The following is a 15,038-nucleotide window of genomic DNA, read 5'->3' as shown; positions in this document are numbered from 1 at the left end:
AGGGGATAGCCCAGGCATCAACTCAGTCCATGCATGTTAACCAGTTCCATACACCACACCAGCAAAGCTCGGAGTGACTCACAGTCACAAACAACCAGGGCACTGATCTTTCCTCTGTGTCCTTTCCGCTTCTCCTGAGGACAACCTGAGTTAGTGAGCCCTACACCAAGTGAAGATTATGATTGTGATGATATGACTATGATGATGATGTCCAGGTAAGACCACCTTTCTTTGTCTTCTAAGGAAACGTTGGTTTTCTGATGTGAGAAACAAAACTCACCAGTCCAAACTCAAAGAACAGACTATGGAGCTGAAAAACAGCAAAGTGAGATTTTCTTCCTTGTTTTTTTTGAGACAGAGTCTCGCTCAGCTGTGGCCAGGCTGGAGTACAGTGGTGCAATCTCAACTCAGTTCAACCTCATCTCCTGGCTTCCAGTTCTCCTGCCTCAGCCTCCCGGTAGAGGGGATCACAACATGTGTCCCATGTCCATGCCCAGCTAATTGTTGTATTCTTAGTATAGACAGGGTTTCACCATGTTGGCCAGGTGGTCTCGAACTCTGACCTCAGTAATCCACCCACCTCGGCCTCCTGAAGTGCTGGGATACAAGCATTAGCCACGCGCTGGCAAAAGTGAGACTTTTAATGACAGTTGCAAGAACCCGGTTGTCTCATGGGCAGACACACCAGCAGAGTTCAACAGCAGTTTATCCCCAGTGTGCAGGTCCTCCCCTGGTTCCTCGTAGGCTGAGTAAGTACTGTGGGGTTACAGTTTTCCTGGGTGTGGCCTACTGATGGTTGTTGAGGGAGTTAGTGTTTTTCCAGGATTCTCTACTGCATGTTTCGCAGCCCACAATGCATTGCCACCTAGTCAGCTCAGGGGCTCTTCCAAGTAGCTGGGGAGGGTGATAAGGAACAGACAATGCGATGGTACTTGCGGCTAGTAAATTTTCATCTTAGACTTAATTTTCTTTGATTCAAGTGAGGGCACTAAGTGGGGAGGAGGGGGCGCCCAGCAAGCAGGCATTGCCCATCCCAGAAGGAAGCTAGGTATTTCTCTGTCCTTTGCGACCTAAACTGGTTCAAGGCACTTTGTCTTAAAAAGGGCCCTGTGTATACATATTTTTTTTCACCTGATTTCTTTTCTTCTCAATATATTTGATATAGAAATATGAAGGCACATTATGTACAACATACCAATTCTCTTGTGTGAGGATGGATGTCGTGGGGAGTTTCTTTTCGTCTAATACATGACACACTACGATGTTTTTGAAGGACAGCGTCCATCATCAACTAATGCAGAGCAGTTTCCTCCACACCAGTTTCTCATTGAGTAGGCCCTGTGCATTTAGCAATCTACATCAACCTCAAGATAATAATGTGGAAAAGCTCCTGTCTTTCCCACAGGTGTCCTCTATGCTAGAGTTTGGCCTTTGAGCTTTGATTCAACCACTGTTATCAGACTAGTTTTTGACGTCACAAGAGACACAGGTCCGTGTAAGGGGTGCAGGCAGAATTGATCTGATCTCATAGCATCTTCTTTTGTCTCGTTGCAGATTTAACCACACGGCGTCCAGGTACGTACCTTCAGCTAATCACTTTCTGAGAGAGAAACAAACTTGCTGGCTTTAATATGTGGAAATCTTAATCTGGGTTCCTGTTAAAAAATATTGGGGGTGTGGTGAGAGCAAATGATTTTGCAAGTGGATAACTGTGAGCAGAGGGGCTGTAGAAATGTGTGTGAACCCAGAGGACCAATCAGGAGATTTTGTGTGAGCCAGTGTGTCTTCGCCTGGAGTAGGAGAAGTAAGTGCACCTCTCACTGACTTATTCTGATATTGGTGGTTCTAAAGAGTGGATTCTGGAGAATCTCAGCAGGGAAGAGGATGCCTTTTTCCGGGTAGTCAACAAGACTTCAGGTGGGATCTAATAAAACAGCATTTCCAGCAACCTTCATGTTATACCTGCTGCTTCGGAGGCTGAGGGAGGGTGTAGAAAGAGAAAAAGTAAATATAAGCTGAGTTTGTTATTTTCAGAGTTCAATGTCATCAGGGTGAGAAGTACTACGTTTTTGAGTATCCTGTGATTTCGATCACATCATCTTCATTATTTAAAGGTGATTTTTCTGAGAACACTTGCTCTTTTCTGCCTCTGCCACTGCAATATGTCATAGCCTTTGGTTTGGAACACAGTTCTGTCACAGGCAGTTACTTAATCCTGGAGACAGAATTCTTCTGCGGTGTGCCCAGATGCATAGGAGAAATGGATCCTCACCTTATGAACTGTTAGGTTTCATGGCAGCACATTCATTTGTCTGTCCTTGCTGTTTACCTCTGGTATCAAGACGTCTCCCTGGACAGGGAGGACAGAATGAAAACTCACTCTGGGCTCACTACAAAAGCTCCAGTGTTTTGGAAATGGAGAGAGAAGCACAACCCTGAGCTGAGCACACTGTCAGCATTCCATTTCGTCATTTGAATGAGAACATGCAGTTTTACCATCATTTGTGGAAGAGGTTTTCCTTTCCCCATTGTGTATTCTTGGTACCTTTCTTGAAGATCAGCTGACTCTATGTATGCATTTAATTCTGGACTCTCTATATCTGTGATACTTACGGGTGCCCCCAAGCTAGGAGCATGCTATCTGAATTTATCTTTTTTTTTTTTTTTTGTAGAATTCAATCTCATGAATGTGCATCCTCTAACACTATTCTTTTTCAAAGTTACCATGGTTATTTGAGGCATATATAAATTATTTAAACTCTTAGGATTATCTTTTCCATTTCTGCACAGATGGCTGTTACCAGTTTCATAGCAGTTGTTGTGAGTCTGTAGATCATGTGTGTAGTATTGTGTCAGGTTTAGTCTTCCTATCCATGAATACAGGATTCCTTTCAACTTCTTTGTACCTTCTTTACTTTCTAGAATCTTTATGTTGACAGCTCATAAGGTAGATTTAACATGACTAATAAAAATTTGTGATTTTTTAATATTTTTTGGGCGGAGTCTTGCTCTGTTATTAGACAGGGTGCAGTAACATGATCTCCACTCAGCGCAACCTCTGCCTTGTAGGTTGAACTGATTCTCCTGCCTTAGCCTCCCTAGTAGCTGGGACTACAGGCATGTGCCATCACCCCCAGCTAGTTTTTTTATTTTTAGTAGGGACATGGATTTGCCATGTTGGCTAGAATGATCTCCATCTCTTGACCCCGTGATCTGCCTACCTCGGCCTCCCAAAGTGCTGGAATAACAGGCATGAGCCACCGCACCCAGCCAAATTTGTGATTTTTTTTTTTACCACTATTTTGTATATCTGAATGAAGCAGCATCGAATAAAAGTTTTTTTTTTTTTTGTAAGCTAGTTAACCAAAAAAATCACCCCTGTACGCATGGACATTTTTTCCTGAATTTGTCCATTTCTATTGGTATACATTTCCTCATTTCAGTAAACAGTGTATATTTGAACCTGGACACTTATCCTCATGGCAGAAAGTGTTCAGAGTCATGTCTCTCAGCTTCATTGGTGTAGGTAGAGCAGGCTCTATGAGCTTGGCCTGTTTGAGTGACGCCTGATCTTTAGGGACTCTCCTCAGGGAGAGTGACACAGGAGCTGCTGAAGCCCCTGATTACAGGAGCCCAATAGGTTTTGTGCACACACCCTGGTTCCAGAAAAAGACTTACAAAGAGGAAATCATGACTAGTTTTAATTGTAGCACATTAATATTTAATTTTTTAAATGATTTCCGGAAAAGAGTGTGCTTAATAGAATAGAGTAATTTGGGTAAAATTCAGTACATTTCGTTAATAGGCTTTTCATCAAGTAACTTTTTTAAACAGATGCTAAATGTAGTACCAGCGTAATTGGATCCTAGTGTACCGACAGGGTCTTGAATATGTTAAGAAAATGCTGTTCGTTTCGAAGAGTTTCAAAACATTTGAAAGGGAGGAAGGCACTCTTCCATTGACCTTCAGTGTGCATTTTAGTTTCATTTTGGGTTGACTCTTCTCTGTTGCTGTCTGATGCCTCTAGTGTAAGGCGAAGATCTTCATGTCTCATGTCTTTCCTGCTCCCCTTCTCTGCCCTGTTCCACTCAGGGGAATAGCCCAGCATCAACTCAGTCCATGCTTGTTAATCAACCTCCATACACCACATCCAGCAAAGCTCCCTGAGTGACTCACAGTCACCAACCACCAATGAACTGATCTTTCCTCTGTGTCCTTCCAGCTTGGCCTGAGGACCGCCTGTTTACAAGATGCTTACCACCATACCAACATGAAGATAATGATGATGCTGATTGTGATAATGATGGCCATGTAAGATCCCCTTTTTTGGTCTCCTACAGCAATGTTGCTTTCCTGATTCTTCCACTTCTCAATTAATTTTGATATGAAAATCTGGCAATGCGCATTATGTACACTGTACCCTATTCTCTTTGTGGAGCTGGAATGCAGTAGGAGTGTCTTCCCACTTTATACGTGGTACACTAGAGTGCTTTTAAATGACAGCATCCATTATCAACTGGAATGCTGAGGCATTTTCCACAGCACCAGTTTTCCTCCTGGGATTAAGCATTGTGCATTTGCATATAAAATTAAAGGTAAATTCTGTGAATTAAGGTATTATTTTTCCATAGCTATCCTCTGTGCTAGTCTTTGGGGACTTTGGTCTATGGCTCAATCGCTGTACCACCTTCTGGTGTTTTATCGTTGTCCACGGAATAACAGATCTGTGTGAGGCGCACAGCACAATCTGATTCTCATATTGTTTTCTTTTATATAATTGCAGATAAGAGCTTGGCGCGAAAACGACGGTATGTACCATGAAATGACTCACTTCCTGAGGGAAAAACTTGCTAGCGTCAGTGTATAGGAACCTGATTCTGGGTTCCTGCTGGGAAGCGGGATTGGGGTTTTCGCAAAAGTGATTTTGCCAGTGTAGAACTCTGGCCCGAGAAACTGTAGGGAGGTTTGTCAACCCAGAAGAAAGATTAGGGGATCATGTATGAAGCAGCGTGGGGTGGGAGAATAGCCCATCCTTCAGCTTCAGCTAAAGTAGGAGGAGTGGGCGAGTCACTCTGTCTAATGACTTATCCTGGTGTTTTTCTTTCTAAAGACTTGACGCTGGAGAGTATTAGTGACGAGGAGACTGATCCAGGTAGGGAGCTGTGTGCCAGGAAAAACCCAATGGGAAAAGGTTCCCAGGAGCCTCCAGGTTATCCCTGCTGATTGTGAGGAGGGGCTGAAGGAGGGAGTATGAAATCAGAAGGAAAATGGAAATACGTGTGAGGTCTGGCTTATTGTTTTCAGCTTCTTGGCATCATGGTAAGAACTGTCTCTATGGGCTTTGGGGGTGCCGCGTTCATGAGAGATTCTCTTTGCAGTCCACCTGCTCTTTTCTGCCTGTGGAACATCAGAGCCTTTGGTTTGGATTAGTCAGCACTCCTAGGGATTGTGCACAAGGGTGTAGGCTTAAGCACTGGGTGTCATCTGTGATGAAGGGAATCTGGGGGACACAGCTCTCTCACAGGCATTTCCTGGAACCTGGAGAAACAGTTCTTCTGCTGTGTGCCAAGGGGAAATCGAGAATCACCCTCTGACCTTTCAGGACTTGTTAGTGCACGTTCATGTTTCTGTCCTCACTGTGCGCTCCCGGTTTAAAGATCTGCTGGGGTGGATGGCGGAGTGAATATTCACGCTGGGCTCACTGGCAAAACTCCAGTCTCCTTTGAAGGGAGGAGGAATGTTTGACCTTGAGCATATTTCCAGCCTCCAGTTCCAACCCAGTCACAGATTCTGAGATGAGGTTTCTTTCTCCCCAGTTCTCTAATTTTGGGCGAAGCCAATAGTTCCTTCCCACAAAAGATAGTATTACACTATTTCCTATCTTCAGAACTTTGGCTGTGGTTTTGTTCTCTAAGTTGATATTCATCACTTAAGTTCTGGACTTTTTCTTTCGTTATTTTTTTCTCTGAGACAAAGTCTCGCTCTCTTGCCCAGGCTGGAGTGCAGTGGTGTGATCTCGGCTCACTGCAAGCTCTGCCTCCTGGGTTCGCGCCATTCTTCTGCCTCAGCCTCCCGAGTAGCTGGGACTACAGGTGCCTACCGCCACGCTTGGCTAATTTTTTTGTATTTTTGATAGAGACAGGGTTTCACCATGCTGGCCAGGCTGGTCGTGAACTCTTGACATCAGGTCATCCGCCCACCTCAGCCTCCCAAAGTTCTGGAATTACAGGTGTGAACCAGAGTGCTCAGCCAAAAAAACAATGTTTACGTGAGCTAGTTAACCAAAAATGACCCCCGTACTCATGAACATTTTTTCATGAATGCATTCATTTCTATTGGTATACATTTGCTCATTTCAGTAGATAATGTGTATTTGAACCTGGAAGCTTATCCTCGTGGCAGAAAGTGTTCAGAGTCATGTCTCTCAGCTTCACTGGTGTAGGTAGAGCAGGCTGTGTGAGATTGGCCTGTTTGAATGAAGCCTGATTTTTAGGGAATCTCCTCAGGGAGAGTCACACAGGAGGTGCTGGGGCGCCTGATCACAGGGGTCCAAAAGGGTGTGTAGAAGTGGTTCCAGAAGAAGACTTACAAAGAGGAAATCATAACTCTTTTTAATTGCGGCATTTTAACATTGAATTTTTAAATGATCTCTATGAAAAAGAATGTGTGATTAATAGAATAGAGTAATTTGGGTAAAATTGAGTCCATTTCACCATAAAATTGGCTTTTAATCAAGTAATAAGTCCTTTAAAACAGATGCTAAATGTAGTACCAGTATAATTAGATCCTAGTGTACCGAAGAGGTCTTGGATAAGTTAAGAAAATGCTGTTTGCTTTGAAGAGTTTCAAAACATTTGAGAGGGAGAAAGGCACTCTTCCACTGACCCTCAGTATGCATTTTAGATCCATTTGGGGTTGTCTGTTTTGTGTTGCTGCCTGATGCCTCTAGTACGAGGCCAACGCCTTCATGTCTCGTGTCTTTCCTGCTCCCCTTCTCTGCCATCCCTCTCCCACTCAGGGGAATAGCCCAGCATCGACTCAGTTCATGCTTGTCAACCACCTCCATACACCACATCCAGCAAAGCTCCCTGAGTGACTCAGTCACCAACCACCAGTGCACTGATCTTTCCTCTGTGTCCTTCTAGTTTGTCCTGAGGATGGCGTGGTTTTAAGAGGCTCCCCACAATGCAGAGATGAAGCAGAAGAAAAAGAAGATGATGATGATGATAACGATGCCCACGTAAGACTCCCCTTTTTTGTCTTTTACGGCAATGTTGTTTTCCCGATTGCTTTCCTTCTCAATTAATTTTGATATGAAAATCTGGCAATGCGCATTATGTACACTGTACCCTATTCTCTTTGTGGAGCTGGAATTCAGTAGGAGTGTCTTCCCACCTTATATGTGGTACACTAGCGTGCTTTTCAGTGACAGCATCCATTATCAACTGGAATGCTGAGGCATTTTCCACAGCACCAGTTTTCCTCCTTGGATTAAGCATTGTGCATTTGCATATAAAATTAAAGGTAAATTCTGCGAATTAAGGTATTATTTTTCTATAGCTATCCTCTGTGCTAGTCTTTGGGGACTTTGGTCTATGGCTCAATCGCTGTGCCACCTTCTGGTGTTTTATCGTTGTCCACAGAATAACAGATCTGTGTGAAGCGCACAGCACAATCTGATTCTCATATTGTTTTCTTTTATATAATTGCAGATAAGAGCTTGGCGCGAAAACGACGGTATGTACCACGAAATGACTCACTTCCTGAGGGAAAAACTTGCTAGCGTCAGTGTATAGGAACCTGATTCTGGGTTCCTGCTGGGAAACGGGATTGGGGTTTTCGCAAAAGTGATTTTGCCAGTGTAGAACTCTGGCCCGAGAAACTGTAGGGAGGTTTGTCAACCCAGAAGAAAGATTAGGGGATCATGTATGAAGCAGCGTGGGGTGGGAGAATAGCCCATCCTCCAGCTTCAGCTAAAGTAGGAGGAGTGGGTGAGTCACTCTGTCTAATGACTTATCCTGGTGTTTTTCTTTCTGAAGACTTGACGCTGGAGAGTATAAGTGACAAGAAGACTCATCCAGGTAGGGAGCTGTGTGCCAGGAAAAACCCAATGGGAAAAGGTTCCCAGGAGCCTCCAGGTTATCCCTGCTGATTGGGAGGAGGGGCTGAAGGAGGGGGTATGAAATCAAAGAAAATGGAAATACGTGTGAGGTCTGGCTTGTTGTTTTCAGAGTTTCTTGGCATCATGGTAAGAACTGTCTCTCTGGGCTTTGGGGGTGCCGCGTTCATGAGAGATTCTCTTTGGAGTCCACCTGCTCTTTTCTGCCTGTGGAACATCAGAACCTTTGGTTTGGATTAGTCAGCACTCCTAGGGATTGTGCACAAGGGTGTAGGCTTAAGCACTGGGTGTCATCTGTGATGAAGGGAATCTGGGGGACACAGCTCTCTCACAGGCATTTCCTGGAACCTAGAGAAACAGTTCTTCTGCTGTGTGCCAAGGGTAAATCAAGAATCACCCTCTGAACTTCTAGGACTTGTTAGTGCACGTTCATGTTTCTGTCCTCACTGTGCGCGCCTGGTTTAAAAGGATCTCCTGGGGTGGATGGGGGGGTGAATATTCATGCTGGGCTCACTGGTAAAACTCCAGTCTCCTTTGAAGGGAGGAGGAATGTTTGACCTTGAGCACATTTCCAGCCTCCAGTTCCCAACGCAATCACAGATTTTGAGATGAGGTTTCTTTCTCCCCAGTTCTCTAATTTTTGGGGAAGCCAAGAGTTCCTTCCCACAAAAGATAGTATCACACTGTTTGCTGTCTTCAAAATTTTGGCTTTGGTTTTGGCTTTTGAGATGATATTCATCACTAAAGTTCTAGACCTTATATTTTTTGAGCCGGAGTCTCGCTCTGTCGCCCAGGCTGGAGTGCAGTGGTGCGATCTCAGCTCACTGCAAGCTCCGCCTCCCAGGATCACACCATTCTCCTGCCTCAGCCTCCCGAGCAGTTGGGACTACAGGCATCCATCAACATGCCTGGCCAATTTTTTATATTTTTGGTCGAGACAGGGTTTCACCATGTTGGCCAGGCTGGTCATGAACTTCTGACCTCAGGCAATCTGCCTGCCTTGGCCTCCCAAAGTGCTCAGATTATAGGCATGAGCCACCGTGCCTGGCCAGGGTTATTTTTAATATAATTGTGGCTGTCTCAAGTAATGGTGCGTTGAGTATTTTTGTCAGTGGTTTTGGAATCACGTAAGCACTCACTTCTGCCGAGTACACTGTTAGAAGGGGGCATGTCTTTCGTTGTCATAGATAATGCAAAACTTTTTCCAAAATGATGACACCAATTCATGCTCCTCTCACAGCATACGTGGGTAGCCATTTCTCCAAATCTTTGTCGACTCTTCGTTTTATCTCTTTCTAAAAACCATCACTTTGTTTAGTCTTTCATTTGTATAACATATTGCTTAAAATGTTTACCAGAAAGAAATGTTGTTTGACTCTAATGATGCAGCGCAGTAGGTTTGTTTACACCGCCTCACCACAGACACGTAAGTAATGCATTGCTCCAACATTCTAACAGCTACGACTTTACTAGGCAAAAGGAAATTTTCAGCTTTGTTATAATCTTACGGGACCACTGTCATACATGTGGTATGTCATTGACCAAAATGTCATTCTGCCACATATGGCTGTAGTTTATAAGCAGGTGCTCAAGTTATAAGAATGCAAATAATAACAGATACAAATTGAGTATCAGATATTATATGGACACTTCTCTGTCTTGCCTCCTTGAAGTGTCACAATCACTTTGAGACAATTAGTTTTGTTATAGTCATTATACAGATGAGGAATGTGAGTCTCAGCTAAGTAAATTACTCATGAGACACACCATGAGTTGGATCTCTTTAACACCAAAGGCTAGTCTATGAACTAACATGCTACACTGCCTGTAGTGGCAAAGTAGACTTACCATAAAATGAAATGTGCTTCCACAGCTGGGCATGTGAGCTTAGTAGCGCTGGTGTTACCCATTGCTCCATGGCTCAGAAATTGGTCTTGCTTAAACTCGGATGGAGAGGCTCTTGGTTCAGGGACTGAAAAGTTACAGGTTATATGAGTACAATTGAAGGATTATGCTTCCATAGAGCATGTGGTTGTTCTCATGGAATGAGAACAGAGAGAATCAAAGAGAATCACCCAGAGCAATTCTCTTTGTCTCAAAAAAAAAAAAAAATTGCCCATCTAATAGGTTAAAAATTAGATACAGTCAACCACACTGGTCTAAAATGTGCTTTTAGACAGTGATAGGAAAGAAGAAAAAAATTAAAATAGTTGATGTGTTCTATATGGGAGTCTGAGATAAACTGCTGTTAAATAGAATTTTATATGAAGTTCTTTAGGCAATAAGTAAAAATGGAAGGGAAACCTGATGGCAGAGAGCAGCCAGGACCACAGTTGCCTGTGGATGCAGAGACTGGTGGAGCCTGGAATGCACCAAAGACCACGAGTCCCCGTGGGCAGTCAGTTCAGTGACAGCACCGCTCATTTTCTGATCGGCAGGCACCCCAGTAGCACATGGAGAGAACAGGGAGGCCTAAGATGAGTCCGGGCCATGGAAGGTCTCCAATGAGGGGATCTTGGAAGATGTGAAAAGCATCCTGGAGGGGGAGGTAGCCCTGCAGCTTAGCGGTCCAGTTTCCCTCACTGATCTGACTTGGTATGGCATAGAGGGGCTCACACAGCAGCCCCCAGTATCCTCCCACTTCCTTAAAGGCTTAAACACACCATGACGTGGATCAGTTTCTTAAAGAGCACAAGAGCACATTATTGAACAACCGGAATTGCAGAGAAGTGGCCTCGTTTCCTGGAAGTGTTTCAGGGAGGGGGAGGTGGTGAGGCTCCACTGGGGAAATGCTCATGACCGAAGAAAGATGAAGTCTGTGGCTGAGCCCAACCGCCAATCCTCATGGAGACCACGTGGTGCCCTACAAGAGCAATCTGGTGGTGTGGTACTGGGGAGGGGAGAGGGCCAGGACCACAGAGCCTGTGCAGGGATTCAGAACCAGAGGGCTCCTCAGAACAGGCACAGGAGATGGTCTGTAAGGACTTGTCCCACTCCAGTGAGGGCATGAGGGGCAGAGAGGGAGGAAAGCAGCCCCACATAGGAGGATACCTAGCGTGGGGAAGCAGGTCTCAGAAGAGCTAGGTTTCAGTCTAAGAAAGGAAAGAATGTTCCAGGGAGAGGGTGAGGCCCTGGGGCCTCCAGAGGGCTTGGAAAAAAGGTTTCAGCAGACGGGATCAGAAAAGGAGTATTCAGGGCCTTGAGGGGGAGGTGAGCTGAGCTTCTTGTAGACCCTGATGCAAACAGGGATGAAGGACATGATATTAGTCCTGATTCTGAGGCAGAGAGTGGTGAGGAAGCTGTGAGTTTGGGAAAGTGAAGGAAGGGCCTGGGTGGGAGAAGGTGGCGTTCTGGGCCCTCTACAGTCCTTCCAGGGAAGGTCAGAGCCCAGAGAGGCCCAGGGCTCCCTCCTGACACCTGCACAAACAGATGTGCCTCTGGTCAGGGGGTGCTCTATAGACTGCTGTGAGGTGAGGGAGCAGCTTCTGGGCATAGGACCCCAGGCACCTGCAGGATGCAGGACTCCAGGCCCCCTCAGATGCCTGCTGGTGTGTCTCCTCTGAGGGACTGTAAATTAGCTTCTTGGGTACCCACAATGTACAAAGCACTTGTTTTCAGTATGATGTACCTGGCACTGCCAAAATCATACCCATTTATGATAGACACAACTACTATCCCCACTTTAGAGCTAGGAAAACTGAGGCACTGAGCAGTTAATCAACTTGCCCCAGGCTCCATAGATAAACAGTCGGTGTAGAGCTGGGGTCTCAACACAGCAGGCTCCCTCCATAGTGTGGGCTTATAGCCACTGGCTGTCCCACTGCCCTTGTCCAGCCTTGGCTGTCTGGGGTGGCAGTTTGTGCCTTTGGGCTACAGTTGAACTACCAGTTGCCTCTTCCAGGCTGGCTCCCATACCTCTCCCAGCAGCAGCTTCTTAAATCCCAGAAGCTGAAATGGTGTGGTAAATGGGCCTTGGAGTATGGAGGCAAGAGTGTGGTGCTCAGGACTTCTAGGACCCAACATAGGCTGTGTTCCTGGCCCTCCCCTTGTAACAGAGGCACCTCTGTCCCTGGCTAATGAGTTCCCGCATCTCTAATTTCTCCTCAGCTTGGACTGTAGAGGTGGGAGCTCAGGAGATGCTGGCGTGGAGGCTGCTTAGTGGGATGACGTCACCGTGCGCAAAGCTGGGAGTCTACACTCACTGAAAAGGGGTTGTCTCTTCTTCATCCAGGGTGAAGCCCTTCTAGGAGCTGACCAGGGTGCTGACTCAAAGGGAAGGCCAGCACGTGCTGCAGGGACATCTGAGGGAGGCTCAAACTCCGCGGTCTGGCATTTTGCCTGGCTTGGCGTAAAGAAGTGATGGAGACTTTCCTGTGATTCCTAGGCTCCCCTCCTGGACAGCACCAGGAATGGGCCTTCGAGGTGGCTGGGCTTCAGGCCAGCCTGGCGGCGTGCTTGGGTGACTTGGGAGAATGTAGCTGTTTGCTGGGAAGATCTTAAGGAGGAAACCAGAACCTCTCTCTGTCCCAAGCTCTCATCCCTGGGGGAGCCTGTTAGGACAGAGTTCATCCTCAGTCAAAAGAAAGTGCATCTGGTTTCACATTTTACCTTCCTTCCTGCCACCCAGAGTGGGAGCAGGCAAACCTGGCTGAGGAGAGCCACACCCAGCCACACCCCATGGGTCGATCACTGGAGCTTCTGAAACCTGGGTGGTGCCTGGTACAGCTGGGTTCCTTCCTTCCCCCAGCCCAAGTTCCTGCCCCCAGCTTTGTCCCTGGAGGTCTCAATCCTGCTCTCTACATTCTGAGGGGAACTCTTGGCCCCAGCAGAGAGCAAAACTCCAAGTGCACCTCCCATACACCCCCCAGCACTGGGTTCGGCCTGTACCATCCGGGACCTGGTGCTTCTGGGCCTGGAATTTTGCCTTTGGCAAGAGAGTGAGAAGAGACATGACTGTGCTCCAGGAACGGAAAGTGCCATTCCGACTTGAAATAAAGAGACTGAGCGCATTGATTCAGGTGCAGAGGTGGCTGATCAGATCTGACCCAACGAGGGGCTCAGGGTTTCCACTCAATGCCATCGATGGTGATGTGGGTCGCCTGCCGTAAGGCCTCACCCTCGTAAGCCTTGCTGTCAGAGTCCTCCAGAACACAGAAGGTGTGCATTGGGCCTGCAGGACCTTCCAGCCCTCAGGGGCCTCTGGCAGCGAGGTGAAGGTCTTGGTGGCCTTCAGGCACACCCTGCCCATGGGTGAGTGTAGCGCCTTCAGGAGCAGGCTGATGGCTTGTGTGTCCAGGGACACATACTTCTCGGCAGGCCACCAACACAGGGCATTCCTTACAGGCTGAAGGGGTCTCTTCTCACCCCCTCGCACCCTAGCCCTCTTTTGACCCTTGTGCCTGCAGTCTCAGGGGAGGTGCCACCCCGTCCCCCTGCTGCAGGGATTCCCTGACTCATTCACACAGCAAGACGCTAAGGCAAGAGCTGGGTTTCCCACCTCAGCACTCTTTTGAGCCAGGTAATTCTCAACTTGGGGCCCAAGTTCCCCTGCTGTGACCTTTGGGGATGACACAGAAAATGACGGCAAGGATGGTGGTCACAGTGGACACAGGAGGATTGGGGGAGGCTGGGGAGGCAGCAGTTTCAGAGAGCAAGCTCTCTCCTGGAAAGCCACTCTCCTGATCACACAGAAAGGGACCTCTGTGCAAACCTAAAAGTGATGGAGCTGGGACGGGGCCTGGGAACATGCATTTCCACAGACCACCAGGGGTCTGGTTCAGGGGCCACACTTGGAGAAATACCCAAGCCTCTAATGAGACTCTCAGAAGAAAGAGAAGCCAGGACCTAGGGAAGGCAAGAGGGCCCCCCCAGCAAGGGAACATGACCACAGCCACGGCAGAGACTCTGGGGGTCGGTGACCAGCCCATCCTCACAATGAGGGGCCCAGTGTGGGAACACCCCCCAACCACCACAAGCTCTGAGTCTTTGTGCTCCCCCAGTTTTGAGGCCAGGATGTAGACTATGATTCTGTGTGACCTGGGGTGAGAGACAAGACACTGCGCCTCCGTTTCCTCACCTGTGGAGGCAGACATCGCCTCCCTGGAGGGTTGTCTAAATGTGAGGTTTGGAGACAATGCCTGGCACACAGGAGGCTCTCAGTGATTGCTGGGTGTCAGGATCGTCATCAGTGCTTCTGTTCTCGCCTTCCTCATGGGGAGGATGTGCCAGACCCTCTCCTGCATGCTCCTGCAGGCAGAGGCCAGGATGAGCTCCTGGAGCTGCTCCTCTGCAGCTTCTACACCAGTGAGCAGATGAGACCCTTGCTGATGACACCGCGGGCCGCTGCACGACAGGAAAGGGCACTGAGGGTGGACCAGCCACACCCCCTCCCATGCTGGTTGGCCTCAGAGCTCAGGAAGGATTTTGCAGAGCAACTGGGTGGGTTTGAAAAGAGAACTTGCAAGTTCCCCGTCACCCCCCAAAGCTGCCTGGCCAGGGGCCTGAGAAGCCAGCAGGAGGCTGTGGGTGAAGCCATGTCAGGGGCTGAAAGGGCAGATGCAGAGGACCCAGGAAGGGCCAGCCGTTGGTTGCTGGCATCTCAAGGGACGTCTGCCATAGCAGGGCACAGTGGCCTGAGAGGTAGCAGCCACCCCTGGGAGGTCCGGCAGTTCACTGCGGTGGGGCCCAGGCACATGAGGGGACCCTCCACTCTTCCCTACCACCGCCCCAGAGTAGGGGAGCCAATAAAGCCCCCCGTTGCCACGCAAAATATTTCAAAGGAGTTGGAGACTCACACCTGGTCAGACCAGCCCTTGAGAAGAGCTTGGGTTCGACTCTGAGATGGAAGACCTAGAGTGTAGGCCGGTGTCTCACACACCACAAAGAGCTGTGCCCCAACTAAAGGCGATGGGAAGCCATA

The 15,038-nt window shown here is 47.6% G+C and overlaps 1 long non-coding RNA gene across 4 annotated transcripts; it reads left to right on the top strand.

Moving 5' to 3' along the window:
- Nucleotides 1–3,873: 3,873 nt before the first annotated feature.
- LOC115892941 lies at nt 3,874–13,129 on the top strand. 4 transcript variants are annotated; one of them, XR_004052896.1, is made up of 8 exons: nt 3,874–4,311; nt 4,784–4,808; nt 5,111–5,152; nt 7,146–7,240; nt 7,713–7,737; nt 8,040–8,081; nt 9,478–9,545; nt 12,351–13,129. It is a non-coding gene; the product is annotated as an uncharacterized LOC115892941 (long non-coding RNA). The 4 variants fall into 4 exon arrangements; XR_004052893.1 differs by having other exon boundaries at nt 3,877–4,311; nt 9,478–13,129; XR_004052894.1 differs by lacking the exon at nt 9,478–9,545 and having other exon boundaries at nt 3,877–4,311; nt 8,040–8,138.
- The last annotated feature ends 1,909 nt before the right edge of the window (nt 13,130–15,038 follow it).

The sequence above is a fragment of the Rhinopithecus roxellana genome, chromosome 13, assembly GCF_007565055.1.
Source record: "Rhinopithecus roxellana isolate Shanxi Qingling chromosome 13, ASM756505v1, whole genome shotgun sequence".
In the NCBI taxonomy this organism is placed as follows: domain Eukaryota; kingdom Metazoa; phylum Chordata; class Mammalia; order Primates; family Cercopithecidae; genus Rhinopithecus; species Rhinopithecus roxellana.
The sequence above is the reverse complement of the archived record's forward strand: the minus strand, read 5'-3'. Positions and strand labels throughout refer to the sequence as shown.